This window comes from Marmota flaviventris, chromosome 11 (assembly GCF_047511675.1).
Source record: "Marmota flaviventris isolate mMarFla1 chromosome 11, mMarFla1.hap1, whole genome shotgun sequence".
Lineage (NCBI taxonomy): Eukaryota > Metazoa > Chordata > Mammalia > Rodentia > Sciuridae > Marmota > Marmota flaviventris.
This window is the reverse complement of record NC_092508.1, coordinates 115,654,118-115,675,726: the sequence shown is the minus strand read 5'-3', so window position 1 is coordinate 115,675,726 and position 21,609 is coordinate 115,654,118.

The window sequence follows — 21,609 nt, the reverse complement described above, 5'->3', positions numbered from 1 at the left end:
TAACCGTAATCCTATCCATTATGCTAAACCTAACCTGAACCCTAAACCTAACACTATTAGTACCCTAACCAAAAGCCTATTGCTAATTTGAGCCCTAACCCTAAACCCTAACCTAAGTAAAACCCTAAACATGACCCTGACCCTAATAATACCCCTAGCTCTAAATTTGACCCTTACCCTAAATCTAAACCTTACACTAAACATAACCATAAACCTAACCATAACCATAAACCTAAACTTTCCTAGTCCTGACGTTCTCCCTAACACTAATCCTAGCCCTAATACTAACACAAAACCTAGCCTTCATCATAGCCCTTAACCTAGCTTTAATCATAACTTTAACGAAACCCTAGTCCTAAACCTAATTCTAATATTCCTCCTAGTCCTAAATCTAGCTCTAACTCCATTATTTACACTAAACCTAACTCTAAGCCCAAAACAAACCCTAGGCCTAAACATAAACATAAAACTAGCCCTATTCCTAGCCCTAATTAAGCCCAATACCTAACCAAACACTAAGCCTAGCCCTAAGACTAAATCTCACTCTTGCCCTAGCCCTATCCCTAGTTCTAACTCTAATTTTATCATAACCCCAAACCTAGCTATAAACCTAGAACTAATGCTAGCCATATCCTTAAGCCCTAAACTTTACCCTAGATCTAATCCTAACTGTAAATCTAATTCTAAACCTAAGACTAGAGTTAGGGATAGGTTTAGGAATAGGTTTATTTCTAGTGCTAGTCTTAGGTTTAGAGTTAGATTTAGAGTTAGGGTTACTACACTAGTCCTAAACCTAATGGTAATCTTAAAACTAGCCCTAACCATAGCCCTAGACCTAAAACAAAACCAAGCCATAGCCCTAACTTTAACAATTAACCTAAACTCTACACCTAACAAAACCTAACTCTACACCTAGCCCTAAAACAAGCACTAATTCGAACCCTAACCCTAAAACTATCCCTGACCTTAATGTTGACCCTAATACTAACCATAGCTCTAAACATCACCATAATTTAAACTTAACCCCAACACTACACCTAGTCTTAACCCAAATCTTACAAATAGCCCAAATCATAACTCTACAGCAAACAATGGCTGTAACTCTAAACCTAGCCCTTACTCTAACTAAAATTTAGCCCTAATCTGAAACCTAACCCTAGCTTTAATACTAAACCTAATCCTAACACTAGCCTTAACCCTACCCTAAATATAGCCCTAACCCTAGTCTAACCCAATCCCTTACCCTAAGCCAAACCTAATCCTAATGTTAAACCTAATCCTAACCCTAATCTTATTACTAGTCCTAAACCTAGCCCTCATTCTAGCTCTAACCATAACTCAAACCTGACATTTATTCTGACCCTAATGGTAACAGTAGTTCTAAATCTGACCCTTACCCTAGGCTGAACCCTAACACTAGCACTAGAAATAAACCTATTCCTAGCCCTAACCCTATCACTAACCCTAGACCTAAACCTAAAATTTAGCCATATCTCTAGCACTAGACATAAACAAAAACCTAGGCCTAGCCCTAATAATAAACCTTAACATAACTCAAACACTAACCCTACCCCTAGACCTAACCCTAGTGATAATTCTGGATTTAACCCTAAAGCTAACACTAACCTGAACACTGACCCTGACCCTAACACTAACTCTAGCTCTAAACATCATGCTTTCACTAACCCTAACACGAACACTTGACCTAGCCATAACACTAACCCAAAAACTGGCCCTAATCATAACCCTAGTTCTTACATTAGCTGTATCACTAACACTAGTCCTAACCTAACCCAAAGCCTATCCCTAATCCGAGTGCTAACCCTAGCTTTAACCCCAACACTAAGCCTAGCCATAAGCCATTCCCTAACCTTTCCCTCACCCTAGCTCTTATCCATTTTTTTTACATTAAGACAAACCATAAACATAATGCTAACACTAGTCCTAACACTAATCCATAGCCTAACCCAAATACTAACCCTATTACAAGTCCTAAACCTAGCCCTCATTCTAGCTCTAACCATAACCCAAAACCTAATGCTAAACATGAAACATACTGATCCTAACACTAACCATAGGTCTAAACCTGACCCCAACCCGAACCTGAACCCTAACATTATCCCTCGTGGTAATTCTATAACTAAACCTAAATCTAAAACTAGTCCTAGACCTAAACCTAATCCTAAATCTAATCATAACTATAGCCCTAGACCTGAAAAACAACGTTGCCCAAGCCCTAACAATCACCCTTAACATTACCCAAACACTAATCCTACTTCTAGACATAACACTAGTCCTAATTCTGGTACTAACCCAAACACTCACTCTAACCTGAACAGTGACCCTGACCCTAACATAAACCTAGCTCCAAAGCTCACCCTAACTCAAATCCTAATCCTAGCACTACACCTAGCCATAACCCTAACCTTAAAACTAGCCCTAATCATAACCCTAGCTCTCAAATACCCATAGCCTTAACCCTAGTCCTAAAATGACACAAAACCTAGCCCTAACTTTAGGCCTAAACCTATTCCTAAATGTAACCCTAAACTAACCATAGCACTCTCCCTAACCCTAACATTCCCATTAGACCTAACCCTAGCTCAAAACCTAACCTTTACCCTAAACATAAGCCTAGCATGATCCAAACCCTTAACTGAACCCTAGCCTTAAACCTACCCTTAACCATAGCCCTAACCATAGCTCTAATTCTATACATTACCCTAAATTTAGCCCTAATCCTAACCATAACCCTCGCCCTAAACCTAGCTCTAATTGTATCCATTACCCTAAACATAATCCTAACACTAATTCTAACCCTAGGTTTAAACCTAACACTATCACAATCTCTAAACATATTCATTACCTTAAAACTAATCTATCCCTTACCTAAGCCTATTTATTACCCTAACCCTAAAGCTAATTAAAGCCCTAAACCTAAATCTTAACCTAAACTGACCTGTAAGCAATACCCTGACCTTAATAATACATCTAGCTCTAAACTTGACCCTTACCCTAAATCTAACCCTTACACTAGACCTAACCATAAACATAACCCTAAATCTATCCCTAACCATAACCCTAGACTTAATTCTAGACACTTACCCTAACACAAACCCTAGCTCTAAACCTTATCCTAACTGAAAAACTAACCCTAACACTAGACAAACCCTAAATCTACCCATAATCACAACCCTAGCTCTTACATTACCCATACACCTAACACTAGCCCTAAACCTCACACACAACCTAGCCCTAATCCTAGCCCTAAAACTAGACCTAAGTGTAACCCTAACCTTATCCCTAACACTAACCTTAACCATAACACTGGCCCTAGCCCTAACCCTACTCAAACTCTAATCCTTACCCTAAACATAACATTACCCTAATACTCAACCTAACCCTAAACCTAACCCTAATCCTAACTGTAATAATCGCACAAATCCTAGCACAAGCTCTATCCATTACTTTAAACATAACCCTAACCATAATGCTAACCTAAGCCATAACCCTAACCCTAAACCTAACTGTATCCCTGACTCTAACTCTTACCCTAACCCTAGCCGTAACCCTAGCTGAAACCCTAACAGTTCTGCTAAACCTAAAACTAACACTAACCCTAGGCCTATCTCTACACCTAGCCAAAATCCTAACATTAATACTAACCGTATCCTTTACCCCAAACATAAACCTAACTCAAATGCTAATCCTAGGCTTAAACCTAATCCTATCACTAACACTAACACTATCTATTACTCTAAACCTAATCTGAACTCTAAACCTAACACTATCCATTACCTTAACACTAACCCTCATGCTAATTTGAGGCCTAACCCTAAACCTTACCCTAAACCAAACCCTAAACCGGACTACAAACATAATAATAAACCTAGCTCTAAACCTGACCTTTACACTAAACCTAACTTTCCACTAGACCTCGCAATAAACCTAAAGTTAACACTGTTCTTTAACATAACCCTAGACCTGATATTAGCCCTAGCTCTAATCCTAGCTCTCACCGTAAAACAAACCCTTCCCCTCATCCTAGCCCTAAACCTAGCCTTAATCCTAACCCGAATATTTACCCTATTCCTATACCAAATTTTAACCCTCACCTTACTGTCGCGACCCCTTGCCCGCAAGGAAGACGCAACACTCAGGAATCTTCTCTCAGCAGTTTATTCAGGTCCCTTGATATTTCTTATTCTTTCTTCTTCTCTCTTCTCTCCGGATGCCCTCCCAGCCTTAATAAATCATCCCAAGCCCCAATGCAAAGCTGCCGCGTGGAGCTTTCTCACAGGGTGGTGTACAGGGTGGTGAAAAATCATGTGTCAACTCTCTCAGATAAGGAGTTGTTTGTCACATACCACAGCGGAGCCAGCGCCATCTCGTAATGGCGACCATAGTCTGCAGAAACGGCAGAAGCGGCTCACCACAGTTCCCCCTTTCTGTTTTATTAAAACAATACAGGCGAGAGTAGAGGTCCTATCCCACTGTGCAGAAGTGGCTGCATAGTATGGCTCAGTCCTAAGGAGGGCCCTTCCCCAGATCCGAGGCCATATCAGCCGACGCCTTTTTTCGTGGGGCGGGGCGTGGACGCGTCTAACCCGCATGCAATAGGACATGCTCTCCTTGAGGTCCACGTCAAGGATCACTCAAGTGCAGTGCCTTGCCTCGCATCCTGTATCGTGACGATGGTGGACGAAGGGGGATAGCTGAGGCTGAACTGTGGCTGTTATTAATGACAAACAAGTTGACAGCACCCTGAAAGAAAGGCACGGACTGTAAAGCGATAAAAAAGCACTAGTGTGGAAACCCATCTGCGTGCAATGGCAGCAAGACCGGCAGAGTACAAGGGCTTTCCAACACTAAGAGAATAACAAGGAAAGTCATGTCGATCCCAGTGCAATGTTATAATAACTTGGGGTGCAACGACCATGACAAAGGTTTATTGTTTAAGATGCGCAAGCCAGACTTGAGGTGAGTTGCCATTTTCTAAAGCTGCAAGAGCTTGTATGATCATAGCTTTTTCTTATGCATGGCGAGTTTTAAGGCGACAGAGAAACCACAAACAAAGTATAACACTGAAGCAACACATTGCACCAAAAATGCCTACTCCCACCCACTCTTTGAAGAAGGAAAAAGCAGAAGATATCCAATCGGTGAATTGACCCAAAGTCACTGGTTCAACACGGGTACTATTCAAAACAGCAATCTGAGTTAGTTGAGACTGGATCAAGTTTTCTGCTGCCATGGACCAATTTCCGGCCAAATATTCGCCAATGATGCGGGAGGCATTTCTGGAATCATTAAATCTGACAGAGGTTATACATAAATGTGCACGTTGATCAACACAACCCAAAATCACTAAGTCAGCCAATTCTTCTACCTGAGCTTGGAGTAAATCTATCCTTTGGTTGGCAGCTAAAATCCCTGACAAAATATGTTGATTAATTGAATTTTGGGATTCAAGTATGGTGGAAGTTTGTTGAACAACTTGATTAATGGTGGCAGCAGTTTGTACTTGACTGGCCATGGCTACTCCAGCTGTAACTGCTGCAGCAGCAGACACTGCCACAGCTGTCACTATAGCTGCCGTAATTCCAAAATCCCTGCGGACTCTAAGTAGCTCAACAATGGGGAATTTATCTGGGTCCGCAGTGCCTGGGATTGGGACAAAGGTTGGAATTTTCATAACCACTGCTACAGTCCAAGAACCATTCCAACACTCAGATAAGAGACAGGTAACACTAGAACAATCCAGCATCCCCGACGAGGTATTATTAGCCAAAAGGAGCAAGAACGGGGATTGGACGCAGACCATTGCAGGAGGCAATGTGGCATTATATAGCAAAGAGTTGAGCGAAACAGATGTGAGCCTATTACCTCGTTCACTTTTCCTAACAGTGCCAGAAACATTAGCCAGCCAGCTTTTGGCTCCCAGCAATTGAGCCAATGCAGAAATATCAGCTGAAGCCCCCTTCTCATTGGAAATCAGCCATTGAAACCAGGACCAACCTACTCCTGTAGAGGAGTTGGCACTATGGTTAAAATTATAAACATACCTCTTAAGAGAGGGGGAAAAGGAGAAACCCTTAGCAACTTGAAGTTTCTCCCAAGAATGATCCTGACAAGGCGTAAATGTTGGGGGGAAACCAAGATTAGGGGTACAGTAAGGAGAGGCCTTGAAATGAGTGGCATTGTAAGTACTATTAGAAGAAGGAGGTACTGGGATTAGTACCTTGGAGATCATAGCCAAGGTAGCTATGTTTAAAGCAGAGCTATTTACAGGGGTCCCTGAACCTGATTGCTTCCCCGAAACTACTTGGCTCAGTACAGCATTAATAATACTCCCTGAGACCTGATTGGACCGCAATGGGTCCTCCCAGTTAGTCAAATTTTTGGTCTTAAGGCTAATGCAATTAGCGTTTCCAAGGCTGAAACAAAAAACTCCTGTGAGATTAACCTGAGATTGATTAAAAATGCTCTCCACGTCCCCTCTAGGAGAGGCACAGGGAGCAGACATCTCACATGAGGTAGAGAAAAGAGTGGGGAGGACACTAGAACTACCATGAACCGGCATCGGCATTGGCCAAGCCCGTGCCACTGCCCACCACTGCATTGGTGTCGTCTGTGCCATCGGCACCAGCACCAGAACCAGAGCACGTAGCAGAGTGAAGATCCTCATCACAGGGTTGCTGTGGTATCTCTTGTTGCTGGTCGGTTGATGTCAAGAATCTTCTTGTCAGGCGTTCAGGGACCCACAACGGCTCCGTGCGATCCTGGGGAAAAACACATACAGATCCTCGTGCCCATGTCAGCACGGGGTCGGGGCCGTTCCATTGGCCTGTAAGAACATCCTTCCACTTAACATAACCAATCACAGAGGGCTGAGGGGACACATGTCTATCAGCCACAGAGCGACCATGAATATCCAAATTTAAAAAATTAATGGTAAAGAGAGCTAAGGACAGGCATTCTTTAGGAGTGTGTTCAGCTCCTATTTCCCCTTTTTGTTTTTGTAAAGTTTCCTTTAAGGTGTGATGAGCACGCTCAACAATGCCTTGTCCTTGAGGATTGTAAGGCAGACCATGAGTAAGTTGCACTCCCATGGTAGAACAAAAGGATGTAAATTGTCTGCCAGTATAAGCAGGTCCATTATCAGTCTTAAGGGATGCAGGAGCACCCCATGCTGCCCATGCTTCTAGGCAATGAGTGATAACATTACGTGCCTTCTCTCCCGATAAAGCAGAGGCATGAATAACTCCAGAGCACGTATCAACAGAAACATATACATACTTGAGGTTACCAAAGTCAGGTATGTGCGTCACATCCATTTGCCAGACAACCAATGGTTTTAATCCCCGTGGGTTCACTCCATAAGTAGGGGGATGAAGAAATGTGACACAATGGGGACATTGTAATACTATCTGACGAGCATCCGCTCTTGAAATGGAAAAACGCCTGCGCAGCGTTAAAGCATTAACATGGAAATTTTGGTGAAATAATTTAGCCCCCTCTAAGGAGGAAGCCAAGCATATCAACTGGCCTCTAGTGGCTGAGTCCGCACAGGCATTACCTTGTGATAACGGACCAGGAAGAGAAGTATGAGCCCGTATGTGCATTGGATAAAAAGGAGCAGTGCGGCTACAAATAAGTTGTTGAAGCTGATTAAAGTAAGCAGATACATTATGGGCATTACTAATAGCTCCCACGGCCTCCAGGACTTTGAGTTCTTGTACCACATAAATGGAGTCCGAGATAAGATTAAAAGGAAAAGAACATTGTTTAAAAACCTCAATAACAATTTGCAGTTCAACCCATTGTGGATTACCAGGAGCAAATTGATGCTGAACAGGGGGAGAATCATTAATTACATAAGCTCCCATTCCAGACTTGGAACCATCAGTGAAAATATTAACAGCCCCCGGAATTGGATTGGGTGAAGTTACCTTAGGGAAAATGATGGGATGTTCTTTAACAAAATGGAGTAATGGATGGGAAGGGTAATGATTATCAATATCCCCTTGAAACGAGCAACATAGAATAGCCCAGTTGTCTAGAGTAGCACACAAAACATTAAGTTGAGCCTTAGTATAGAGTATAATAAGAGAAGAAGGTGATTGTCCGAAAAATTGAATGCTTTGGTGAATCCCTTTAAGTGCTAACGCTGCAACAGCATCAGGATAGTATTCTAAAGATTTTCCTGGGGATATATGTGGGTGGATCCATAGTAAAGGCCCATCTTGCCACAGTACTCCAGTAGGCTGCCACATAGTGGCAAGCACACATAACTGGAAAGATTTATCACTTTGGAGCCTGCATAGAGTAGCATGTTGTATAGCTTCTTCTACTGTTATAAGGGCCGCTCTAGCTTCTTTGGTGAGGCTATGAGGAGAAGCAAGATCTGGATCACCCTTAAGGGTAGCATATAAAGGCTGGAGCACACCATTAGGAATATGTAAATATCCCCTTATCCAATTAATATCTCCCAACAGTTTTTGAAAATCATTCAGAGTTTGGAGATCTTGAGTTCTTATGGTGATTTTTTGTGGTTTTAGTTTATCATACCCAATTATTGCTCCCAAATACTCAATAGAATTTCCCGTTTGAACTTTTTCAGGTGCAATATGTAGCCCATATTGAGCTAACAGCTTTACTAAGTCTTTATAGGCCTCATTAACTATCTGCTCTAACTTAGCGGCCAATAACACATCATCCATATAATGAATAATCTTGATGGAGGAATACTTATGTCTGAGAGGTGCGAGTGCCTTTCCCACATACATCTGGCACATCGTGGGACTATTAGCCATTCCCTGTGGCAACACTACCCACTCAAACCTAAGATCTGGCTCCTCGTGGTTACACGAGGGAAGGGTGAAAGCAAAACGTTGTGAGTCTTTAGGATGCAAAGGAATAGAAAAGAAACAGTCTTTAATGTCAATAGCAATAATATGCCAGCCCTGAGGAATAGAGGAGAGCAGAGGTAGCCCTCTTTGAATGGGCCCCATAAGTTGCATTTGAGCATTAACTGCTCGTAAATCATGTAGTAGGCGCCACTTTCCTGATTTTTTCCTAATAACAAATATGGGAGTATTCCATGGAGAAGTAGAAGGTTGGATGTGACCCAAGTTTAGTTGTTCTTTGATTAAATTATGGGCCGCTGCCAATTTAACCGAGGGAAGAGGCCACTGAGGCACCCAAACAGGCTCCTCGGTGAGCCATGTTATGGGTATTTGAGCCCCAGTGGCCCCTAGGAAAAACCCAGACCAAATCTGTTAAGCTTTTGATGACCTTGCACAGGATGCCTACACCCCTGTAGGTGTTTTCCTAGTCCTAGACCTGGCCTATACCCCATATTTTGCATAATCTGTTGAGACACCGGAGAATAATCATTACTAAGAGTGAACCCCATGTCTTTCATCAGATCACGACCCCATAAAGAGATAGGTAAATCAAGTACATAAGGCTGAAAGGTGCCATTGTGTCCTTCTGCGTCCTTCCAAGATAGATGTCTACAGCTGATTTGAGGGGCTTGGGCATATCCCAAACCTCTTATTGATTGATCTGAGAGCTGCACCGGCCACCCCTTTGACCAGTCCTTTTGTGCTATTATACTACGATCTGCTCCAGTATCTAGCAACCCCAAAATTGATTTGCCTTCTATGGTTAAGTTTAAAGTAGGACGGTCATTCATATCTAAGGACAAATAAACAGAATTCCCTCCAGTGACTCCAATCTCATCACTTGTCCTTGAAAAGGAATCAGCAGGAAAGCGGGTATGCAGACTGGGTAGAATTAGTAATTGGGCAATCCGGTCTCCTGGGGAAATGGACACAATACCCCTTGGAGCTTCCACCATAACCTTTACTGATCCTACAGTATCAGGACTAATGACTCCAGGAAAGACATGAAGACCTTGTAATATAGAGGATGCACGTCCAATTAGCAAACCTACAATGCCAGGTGGTAAAGGCCCTTTGAATTCAGTTTCCACCAATTGGACTCCCATCTTAGGTGTTAATACGAGTCTGGAGGTGGAACAGAGGTCCAATCCCGCGGCACCTGTAGTGGCTCTCCGCGTCTCATGGGATGGCGTAGAGATGGCCATGTCTCGGGTTTCGGTGTGACATTCTCCATTGCCCCATATATTTGTGGGCCCTGGGGTCGGGGGCCCCTTCGGCCGTTTTTTGGCCCAGCTGAAACAGGCTGTCCATAGATGTCCCTCACTGATCTACACTCTTTTGCCCAATGCCTCCCCTTTTTACATTTTGGACACAGCCCCGGTTGACGAAGGCCATTGGAAGGGCCACCGCGAGGGGGTCCAGTAAAATTATCTTTTTTAGGACATTCACGTCTGAAATGACCAGGTTGACCACAATGGAAGCATGTTCCGGCACCAGGACTGCCCCCTTTTGCCATCCGAAGGACAGCAGCTGCAAGACCTGCATTAGTTAAAGGTCCTCCAATCTCTCTACACACTTTCATCCATGCTTCTATGCCCTTATTTTTATAAGGAGTGATTGCTGTTTTACATTCCTTGGTGCACTGCTCAAAGACCAATTGCTTGATAAGGGGCATGGCTCTATCAGGATCCCCAAAAATCTTTCCAGCGGCATCCACCATCCTTGCTACAAAATCTGAAAAGGGTTCTGTAGGGCCTTGTAGAATCTTGGTCAAATTACCAGACACCTCTCCTCTATTTGGAAGCGACTTCCATGCCCGAATGCAAATGTTGTTAATTTGATCATATGCCTCAAGAGGAAATCCTGTCTGTTGATTTGCAAATCTACCCTGCCCTAAGAGCATATCCTTGTCCCAATGGGGATGTCCCGCCGCATGGTTTTGGGCGGCCTGCTCTATTGCGCCCTCTAGCACGAATGCTCTCCAGTCCAGATATTTACCCGGGGAAACGCAAGCCCGAACAAGGCTAGCCCAATCAGAGGGAGTCATACAGTATCTAGATAGATTCTCCACCTGAGTCAGTGTGAAGGCGGCATCCACCCCATAAGTGCGCACAGACTCCGCCAGGGTCTTTACAATTTTAAAATCTAAGGGTTCATGGACTCTTCCCCTGTTGTCATCCTGAAAAACTGGATAAGCAAGACCCATCTCAGCGTGAACAGCCCTCCATGTTTGGGCATGGAAAGCTCTCCCCGTAGTGCCCCCACCATACGGCGGTGGATCCGGGGGATCGTTCTTCCTGAGCCCTTGTTTCTTTTTGTTCCCTTCTCCTATAGCTAAACTCCCTAGCTGACAAGACAGCCTCCCGAGCTCTTCCTCCTCATCCTCCTCCTCCTCTGACCCACTTTCGCATGGGGGTGTACGCAGCGTACTGAGATCTGGGTACAACCGTCTCCTCCCCCGTTTCATGCTCCGCACACTCCCATCCTCCCGAGTCACTTCGCTTTCTGCCGTCTCCGACTTTTCCTCATGTAATCGCTCTAAAACCTCCTGTCCTTTAGCAAGTGCTTCCTGGCATCTGCCATCCGTAAGGCAACCACGGACCATTTTCCAAAGGGGTATCACCCCACCCTCTAATATGCCCTGCTCAGATGCAAAGTCAAGATCTTTGCCTAATTTATCCCAACTAGGCACAGTAAGTCTGCCCGAAAATGCAAACCACGGTGCAGCGATATCTACCTTCTGTAAAAATCTCTGTAAAGTACTATGCTTCACTTCCAGTCCCTTGGAACGTAACAGGCCATCTAGGGCCAGAAGAAGCGGACTTGAAGATGCGGCACCCATGACACAACGACAAAAAAAATACAGACAGCAGAAACACACTGACACAGCGGAAGAAACACAGAAAACAAAAGCGAAAGAAGCGAAAGTACACGGTGCAGCTGCAATAAAATGCAAGGCTTCCTCTTTCATTACAGAGGAACTGCCCCGCTTTAGTCGTGGATCCCACTTACTAGGGACTAACCCCGCTTTGATCGCGGATCCCACTTACCTGGGACTGACCCCGCTTTGATCGCGGATCCCACTTACCTGGGACTAACCGGTGCACCACCCCTGACTACTGAGAGTTCTGGTTCCCGGGTTTCGGCACCACTTGTCGCGACCCCTTGCCCGCAAGGAAGACGCAACACTCAGGAATCTTCTCTCAGCAGTTTATTCAGGTCCCTTGATATTTCTTATTCTTTCTTCTTCTCTCTTCTCCCCGGATGCCCTCCCAGCCTTAATAAAGCATCCCAAGCCCCAATGCAAAGCTGCCGCGTGGAGCTTTCTCACAGGGTGGTGTACAGGATGGTGAAAAATCATGTGTCAACTCTCTCAGATAAGGAGTTGTTTGTCACATACCACAGCGGAGCCAGCGCCATCTCGTAATGGCGACCATAGTCTGCAGAAACGGCAGAAGCGGCTCACCACACCTTACCCCTGAACCTAGCCATAATCTTATCCCTTCCCCTAAAACTAACCATAGCCCTAACACTAATACTAACCCTAATTCTAGCCCTAACAACATACCTAACTCTAACACTAAACCTAGCACTCATCTTGCCCTAATTTAGCCCTAATCCTAAGCAAATCTGTAACTCGAGCCCTAAGAATAACTCTTAAACAAGCTCTATTTCTGTTTCTAAACCTGTCCATTACCGTAACCCTAACTCAAGCCCTAACCTTAGCCCTAACACTAGATCTAACCATTCTTCTAAATTTTCGTTATAAACTCTAAATCTAACCCTAACCTTAAGCCTAAAACTCACCCTACCACTAGCTGAACACTATCGCTAATCATAAAACTAACCCTAAACCTAACCCTACCCTAAAACAAAACTGATAAATTACCCTAACCCTAAACCTAATCTAAACCCAATCCTAACCCTACAACTAGCCATAACCCTAGTGCAATTTAGAATCCTAGGACTACAACTAACCCTTACCCTGACTCATATATAAACACTAACCCTAGCTCTATATATCACCCTAACCATAAAGCAAATGCTAACACCATTCCTAGCCCAAACCCTAACCCTAAAACTAACCCTAATAATAACCCTAGTTCTTACATTAGCCATAGTCCTAACCCTAGCCCTAACCACAAAACAAAAATAGCCCTAATCTGAGCCCTAAAACTAGATTTAACCCTAACTCTAACCCTAAACATAGCCCTAAACCTAACCCGAACAATAGCTCTAAGCCTAGATATAACCCTATCACTTATCCTAATCCAAACCCTATCCATAATGCTAACCCTAGTCCTAATCGTAATCCTTAGCCTAAATCAAACACTAAACCTATTACTAGTCCAAACCCTAGCCCTCATTCTAGCTCTAAACCTAACCCCAAACCTAACTCTAACCTTCACTCTTATTCTGACCATAACAATAATTATAGGTATAAACCTGACCCTAACCCTAAACTGAATCCTGAAACTAGCCCTATCAGTGAACTTTTACCTAAACCTAACCCTAATACTACCTCTAGACCTAAACCTAATCCTAAATCTAGCAATAACTCTAGCCCTAGACTTAAACAAAAAGTTATTGCTAGCCCTAACAATAACCCTTAACCTAAACCAAATAATAACACTACCCCAGAACTAACCCTACTCCTGATTCTGGCTTTTACCCTTACTGTAATCTGAACACTGACCCTGACACTAACACAAAACCTAGCTCTAAAAATGATTCTAAACCAAAATGTAAACCTAACACTAGAACTAGCCATAACCCTAAACCTAAAACTAGCCCTAATTAGAATCTTATATCTTACATTACCCATAGCACTAACCCTAAACCTAAACCTAACACAAAACCTAGCCCTAATTCCAGGCCTAAAAATACTGTAAATACTGTTATCCCTAACAATAACCCTAACCCTAGCCCTAAACCTAAGCCTAACCCTAACCCTATACATTACCTTTATGTTAACACTGTTCCTAATGCTAACCCTAGGCCTAACCCTAACCCTGTTGCAAACCCTAAATCTCTCCATTACCATAAACCTACCCTGAAACTTAAACGTAACCCAATTACCATAATCCTAAATCTAACCCTAATGCTCATTTGAGCCCTATCCCTAAAACTTAACCTAATACAAACCACAACCCTGTACCTGAACCTAAATATACCCCTAGCTCTAAAACTGACCATTACCTAAACTTAACACTTACACTAGATTAAGACATAGACCTAATCCTAAATCTACTCCTAACTCTAACACAAAACCTGACATTATCCCTAGCCCTATTTCTAGACTTTACCCTAAAACAAAACCTAGCCCTCATCTTAGCCGTAAACCTAGCCTTAATCATAATCCTAAACCTAACCCTACCCCTAATCCTAATTCTATCCCTCACTCTACCTCTAAACCTAGCTATAACACATCCCTTACCCTAAACTTAACCCTAAACCTAGCCCTAATGCTAGGCCTAACCTAGTTCTTAGCTCTATCCCTAAAACTAACCATAACCCTATCCCTGCAACTGACTCTCTCACCCTAGCCTTATCCCTGGTTCTATCTCTATCATTTACCATAACCCTAAACCTAGCCCTAACTCTTGCCTTATCCTTAGAACTAGCCCTAACCCTACATCTAAACCTAATTCCAAGTCTTTACCTAAACCTAAATCTAAGCCAAACACGAACCGTATCTCTAATCCTAATGCTAATCATATAACCTAGGACAAAAACAAAACTGAGAAATAGGGGCTGAGGATGTGGCTAAAGTTGTAGCGATTTGCCTGGCATGTGCGGGGTAATGGGTTTGATCCTCAGCAACAATAAAAATATAATATAAACAATGTAGTGTTCAGCAAAAACTTAAAAAAAATTAAAAAAGGAAAAATATTTAAAAATTCTCTCTCTCTCTCTCAAAAAAAAAAAAATGAGCAATATTCCTAGTCTTGAACCTTATCTTAAACCAAACCCTACCACTACACCTAGACCTAAACCTAGCCCTAATTTGAGTCCTAACCATAACGTTAAACTAACCCTGACCCCAAATCATATCCTAACACTCATCCCAGGACTAAACACCACCCTAAATTTAAACTGAACCCTAAGAGTAACCCTAGCCTTAGTACGAGTCATAACCATAACCTTAAAACTAACCCTGATGATGAGTCATATCCTAACAGTCACCGTAGCTCTAAAGACAGCCCTCACCTTAAACTGAACCCTAAGAGTAATGTTAGCCTTTATTTGAGTCCTAACCCTAACCCTAAAACTAACACTGTCTCTGAATTATATCCTAATACTAACCTAGCTATAAATATCACCCTAACATTAAACCTAAACCTAACACTAGATCTACCCCAACCCCTAACCCTAATTGTAATTGCCATAACATTAGCCCTAACCTTAACACAAAAAATAGCCCTAAAGCCCAAAACAAGGATTTACCCTAAACCTAACCCTAACTCAAGCCCTAACCCTTGCTTAAAGGCTATACGTTACCCAAAGCGAAACCCTAACCCTAATGGTAGCCCTAGACCTATCCCTAATCCTTAAGCTAACCAAAGACCTAACCCTATTAGTAGTCATAACCCAACCTCACTCTATCTCTAACACTATTGTTAACCCTGATCATTATTTTCACCTTAAAACACTAACCCTATGTCTAAACCTGGCCCTAACCCTAGACCAAACCATAACACTAGCCCTAGACCAAAAACCAAATCCAAATCTTGCCTTAACTCTAGCCCTAGACCTAAACAAAAACCTATCCTTAACCCGTAAAATAACCATGAAACTAACACAAACAGTAACCCTACCCCTAGACCTAAACCTAGCTCTAATTTTGGCTGTAACCCTAACTCGAACTCGAACCCAAACACTGACTTTGCCTTTAAGAGTAAACCTACCTCTAAACCTGATGCTAACCAAAAATCAAAAGCTAACACTACACCTAGCCATAATTCTAACCCTCAAACTAGCCGTAATCATAACCCTAGCTCTTACATTATCCACAACCCTAACCCTAGGCCTAAACCTAACACAAAACCTACAGCTAATCCTAGGCTTAAGCATAACCATAACCCTAACCCTAACCTAACACTTGATTAGTTCTAACCCTAGCACGAAGCCTGACCCTTTTCCTAAAAATAAACCTACACCTATCCCTAAATATATGGCTAACACTAGCCCTAATCCTAAACTTAACCCTAGCCCTAAACCTAGCTCTAAACCTACTCATTACCCTATAACTAACCCTAAACCTATTGATAACCCTAGGCCTAATGCTAACCCTAAACCTAACCAGAAAACTAACACTAGATCTAACCCTAAACCTCACACTTGCCATAGACTTAGCTCTAGCTCAAACCCTTACCCTTACAATAATCCAAAACATAACCATAGCTCTAAACCTAAACCTAAACCTCAATCTAACACTGAAAATAACCCTATGCCTACATCTAAACATATCCATTACTCTAACCCTAACCCTACCCCTAATGATGATGCTAGCTCTAATCCAATCCTAACCCTAACTCTACTCTTATCCCTAAACCTAACTCTACACCTAACCCTCACCCTAGCCCTAACCCTAACTTAAAACCTAACCCTTATGCTGAACATAAACCTAACATTGACTCTAGTTCTAACCCTAACCCAAACCCTAACTCAAGACATCTTCCTGACCATAACCATAGCCCTAACCTTAGCTCTAACCCTATCTATTATCCTCACCATTACCCTTACACTAATGCTAACCCTAAGCCTAACACAAACCCTATCGCTAAAATTAATCCTATCAATTACGGTAAACCTAACATGAACCCTAAACAAAAACATATTATTACCCTGACCCTGAACCTAATGCTTATTTGAGCCCTAACCCTAAACCCTAACCTCAATCAAACTCTAACCTGATCCTGACCCTAATAATTCCTCTAGCTCTAAACCTGACCCTTAACTCTAAACCTAACCCTTAAACTAGACCTAGCCATACACCTAGTCTTAAAATTCTCCTCTTCTCAACCGTAACCCCACACCTGACACTAGCCCTAGCTCTAATCCTAGCCCTAACCCTAACAAAAAACCCAGCCCTTATCCTAGCCCTAAACCTAGATTAATCCTAACCCAACCCTAACCCTAACTCTAACACCAAGACTAACCCTAGCCCGAATCTTAGCAATAATTTCACCCTATCTTTAAACCTAACCATTACCCTAGACATAAGAATAAATCTAACTCTTACACTAGCCCTAGCACTAGTCCTAGCCCTATACCTTAATGTAACCCTAACCCTATTCCTAAATTTAGACCTAACCCTAGCTCTAACCATAGCCCAAGCACTAACCTTAGATCATAGTCTATCTCTAAATCTAACCGACACCTGAAGCCTAAGCCTATCCCTAACACTAGCCCTAACCCTAACACTAACCCTAAAACTAGCCCTAATCCTAGCCCTAGCCCTAAAAAAATCGAGCCATAAGCTCTATCCCTAAACCTTAAACTAAACCAAACACTAACCATACACCTACCCTTAACCCTAGTCCTAATTTGAGTTTTAAGCTGAACCGTATAACTAACCCTGATACTGACTTTGACACTAACACTAATCCTAGCTCTAAAAATCACCCTAATCCTAACACTAACCCTAACACTAATCTTAGACCTAATCTTAACCCTAAAATTAGTCCCAATTGTAACCCTTGTACTTACATTAGCCATAATCCTAACCCTAGCAGTAACTTAACCAAAATCATAGCCCTAATCCGAGCCCTAACCCGAGCTTTAACACTAACCCTAACCCTAACACTAGCCCTAGCCCTAATCATAACCATAACACTAGCCCTAATCAAATACATTACCATAATATTAACCCTAACCCTAATGCTAACCCTAGGCCTAAACCTAACCCTATCTCTAATCCTATCCCTATCCATTTCCCTAAACCTAACATGAAACCTAATTCTAAGCCTATCATTACCCAAACACTTACCCTAATTTTATTTTATTTTATTTTTTATTTTTTTTTATTTAATATTTCATTTTTATTAGTTATACAGAGTAAATTGAGAAAAGGGGGAGGAATGAAGAAGGGAATATTGTGAAATATGCAAAAAAATTTTAAAAAGGAACTCCAAATACAAGTTCCCAAAAGAGGTACAAATGAACATAATTACAGAAAGCCTACTTGGTCATATGGATAAACTTTTTTTTTTTTTAACCTTTAATTATCTCTACATTTTAATTCAATTTGAAATCAATATAAGTATGAATGCATTCTAACATATATTTTAAGGAAAATTCTGTGTAGGTTAAAGACATTTTTAGTATATATTTTATTATTTTTATTTATTTATTTTTTTAATTTTTTTTTATTGGTTGTTAAAAACATTATAAAGCTCTTGACATATCATATTTCATACATTAGATTCAAGTTGGTTATGAACTCCCAATTTTACCCCAAATACAGATTGCAGAATCACATCACTTACACACCCACGTTTTTACATATTGCCATACTAGTGACTGTTGCATTCTGCTACCTTTCCTATCCTCTACCATCCCCCCTCCCTCCCCTCCCATCTTCTCTCTCTACCCCATCCACTGTAATTCGTATCTCTCCTTGTTTATTTTCCCATTCCCCTCACAACCTCTTATATGTAATTTTGTATAACAATGAGGGTCTCCCTCCATTACCATGCAATTTCCCTTTTCTCTCCCTTTCCATCCCACCTCATCTATCTGTTTAATGTTAATCTTTTCTTCCTGCTCTTCCTCCCTGCTCTGTTCTTAGTTGCTCTCATTATATCAAAGAAGACATTTGGTATTTGTTTTTTAGGGATTGGCTAGCTTCACTAAGCATAATCTGCTCTAGTGCCATCCATTTCCCTGCAAATTCTATGATTTTGTCATTTTTTAGTGCTGCGTAATACTCCATGGTGTATAAATGCCACATTTTTTTTATCCATTCATCTATTGAAGGGCATCTGGGTTGGTTCCACAGTCTAGCAATTGTGAATTGTGCTGCTATGAACATCGATGTAGCAGTATCCCTGTAGTACGCTCTTTTAAGGTCTTCGGGGAAAAGTCCAAGAAGGGCAATAGCTGGGTCAAATGGTGGTTCCATTCCCAGCTTTCCCAGGAATCTCCATACTGATTTCCAGATTGGCCGCACCAGTTTGCAGTCCCACCAGCAATGTACAAGAGTACCCTTTTCCCCACATCCTCTCCAGCACTTGTTGTTGTTTGACTTCATAGTGGCTGCCAATCTTACTGGAGTGAGATGGTATCTTAGGGTGGTTTTGATTTGCATTTCTCTGACAGCTAGAGATGGTGAGCATTTTTTCATGTACTTGTTGATTGATTGTATGTCCGCCTCTGAGAAGTGTCTGTTCAGGTCTTTGGCCCATTTGTTGATTGGGTTATTTGTTTTCTTATTGTTTAATTTTTTGAGTTCTTTGTATACTCTGGATATTAGGGCTCTATCTGAAGTGTGAGGAGTAAAAATTTGTTCCCATGATGTAGGCTCCCTATTTACCTCTTTTATTGTTTCTCTTGCTGAGAGAAAACTTTTCAGTTTAAGTAAGTCCCATTTGTTGATTTTTGTTATCAACTTTTGTGCTATGGGTGTCCTATTAAGGAATTTGGAGCCCGACCCTACAATATGTAGATCGTAGCCAACATTTTCTTCTATCAGACGCAGAGTCTCTGATTTGATATCTAGCTCCTTGATCCACTTTGAGTTAACTTTTGTGCATGGCGAGAGGAGGGGATTCAGTTTCATTTTGTTGCATATGGATTTCCAGTTTTCCCAGCACCATTTGTTGAAGATGCTATTCTCCCTCCATTGCATGCTTTTAGCTCCTTTATCAAATATAAGATAGTTGTAGCTTTGTGGATTAGTCTCTGTGTCCTCTATTCTGTACCATTGGTCCACCCTCCTGTTTTGGTACCAGTACCATGCTGTTTTTGTTACTATTGCTCTGTAATATAGTTTTAAGTCTGGTATCGCTATACCGCCTGATTCGCACTTCCTACTTAGAATTGCTTTTGCTATTCTGGGTCTTTTATTCTTCCATATGAATTTCATTATTGCTTTATCCATTTCTACAAGAAATGCCGTTGGGATTTTGATTGGCATTGCATTAAACCTATAGAGAACTTTTGGTAATATCGCCATTTTGATGATGTTAGTTCTGCCTATCCATGAACAGGGTATATTTTTCCATCTTCTAAGATCTTCTTCTACTTCTCTTTTTAGGGTTTTGTAGTTTTCATTATATAAATCTTTCACCTCTTTTGTTAGGTTGATTCCCAAGTATTTTATTTTTTTTGAGGATATTGTGAATGGAGTGTTTTTCCTCATTTCCGTTTCAGAAGTTTTGTCGCTGATATACAGAAATGCCTTTGATTTATGCGTGTTGATTTTATATCCTGCCACTTTGCTGAATTCATTTATTAGTTCTAGTAGTTTTTTTGTAGACACTTTTGGGTCTTCTAGGTATAGAATCATGTCATCTGCAAATAGTGATAATTTAAGTTCTTCCTTTCCTATTTTTATGCCTTTAATTTCTTTCGTCTGTCTAATTGCTCTGGCCAGTGTTTCGAGAACAATATTGAATAGAAGTGGTGATAGAGGGCATCCCTGTCTTGTTCCAGATTCTAGGGGGAATGCCTTCAATTTTTCTCCATTGAGAATGATGCTAGCCTGAGGCTTAGCATAGATAGCTTTTACAATGTCGAGGTAAGTTCCTGTTATCCCTATTTTTTCTAATGTTTTGAACATAAAGGGATGCTGTACTTTGTCGAATGCTTTTTCTGCGTCTATTGAGATGATCATATGGTTCTTATTTTTAAGTCTATTGATGTGGTGAATAACATTTATTGATTTCCGTATATTGAACCATCCTTGCATCCCAGGGATGAATCCTACTTGATCATGGTGCACAATTTTTTTGATGTGCCTTTGTATCCGATTCGCCAGAATTTTATTGAGAATTTTTGCATCTAGGTTCATCAGAGATATTGGTCTGTAGTTTTCTTTCTTTGAGGTGTCTTTGTCTGGTTTCGGAATCAGGGTGATGTTGGCCTCATAGAATGAATTTGGCAGAGCTCCTTCTTTTTCTATTTCCTGAAATAACTTGAAAAGTATTGGCATTAATTCTTCCTTAAAGGTTTTGTAAAACTCCGCTGTATACCCATCCGGTCCCGGGCTTTTCTTGGTTGGAAGTCTGTTGATTGCTTCTTCTATTTCATCTATTGTTATTGGTCTGTTTAAGTTGTGAGTATCCTCCTGACTCAGTCTGGGTAAATCGTATGACTTAAGGAATTTATCGATGTCTTCACTATCTTCTATTTTATTGGAATATAGGTTTTCAAAATAATTTCTAATTGTCTTCTGTATTTCTGTAGTGTCTGTTGTGATATTGCCTTTTCCATCCCGTATGTTAGTGATTTGAGTTCTCTCTCTTCTTCTCTTCGTTAGCATGGCTAAAGGTCTGTCGATCTTATTTATTTTTTCAAAGAACCAACTTTTAGTTCTGTTAATTTTTTCAATAGTTTCTTTTGTTTCAATTTCGTTGATTTCCGCTCTGATTTTGATTATTTCTTGCCTTCTGCTACTTTTGCTGTTGTTTTGCTCTTCCTTTTCTAGGGCTTTGAGGTGAAGTGTGAGCTCATTTATTTGTTGGTTTTTCCTTTT